General features: G+C 28.4%; 1 pseudogene; it reads left to right on the top strand.

Annotated features, from left to right (window-relative positions):
* The first annotated feature begins 269 nt into the window (after positions 1–269).
* LOC111812046 lies at positions 270–382 on the top strand (annotated as a pseudogene).
* Positions 383–767: the final 385 nt, after the last annotated feature.

Below are 767 nucleotides of genomic sequence, written 5' to 3'. Positions count from 1 at the left end.
AGCAAGGAAAGAATCCTGTCACATGCCATAAAATGCACAAGTATATAAATGCATATATCAAAATAATTGTGTTCAATTCATGGCATATAGGAATTAAGCGTGATTTAAATGAAGAAAATGCCATTGTGCACTTTTATGATCATAATGGAATCAAGTTAGGAATAAAAAATTTTTTTGAACTAGAAAAACAAGATTTTTGAAATTAAGAAAAAATATTTCTAATTAATTTAAAGATCAAAAGAAAAGTTAAGCCAAATTTAAAATATTTATTATGCTCATTTTGGCAGCACATATACATACTAAAATAGGGATGATACAGAAAGGATTAGCATGGCCCCTGTGCAAGGATGACAAGCAAACTTGTGAAGTGTTCCATATTTTTAATAAATATTTAGCAATAAGTAGTAAGTAATAAAATACATATACACACTCACAAGATATACCTAGAAGAGCATGAGTAGGAAATTTATAATCTCTTTTACTCTAGGTTTTTCCTGTTTGCTAAAAAATACTGTGCTAGGGATCATATGCAAAGTCTTAATCACTGTACTATTGAGCTACCATTCTGACCTTGAAATGTATAATCTTAAATGCTTATACCTCTACAAGGGTGGTATCTTGAAAAGGCTAACAGAACTTGTAAACTTTCCGCAAAAATAATAAAAATAAAGATAGAAGACACAAATAAGCAACACCAAGAATAGAAATGTAGTGAATAATTATGAATATTTTAGAAATTGACAAAATAGCAAAAGAACAACTATTAA

Source organism: Octodon degus, unplaced genomic scaffold (genome assembly GCF_000260255.1).
Source record: "Octodon degus isolate 3935 unplaced genomic scaffold, OctDeg1.0 scaffold00110, whole genome shotgun sequence".
NCBI classification, from domain to species: domain Eukaryota; kingdom Metazoa; phylum Chordata; class Mammalia; order Rodentia; family Octodontidae; genus Octodon; species Octodon degus.
Note: the sequence above shows the minus strand (reverse complement) of the source record. Positions and strands in the feature narration are given on the sequence as shown.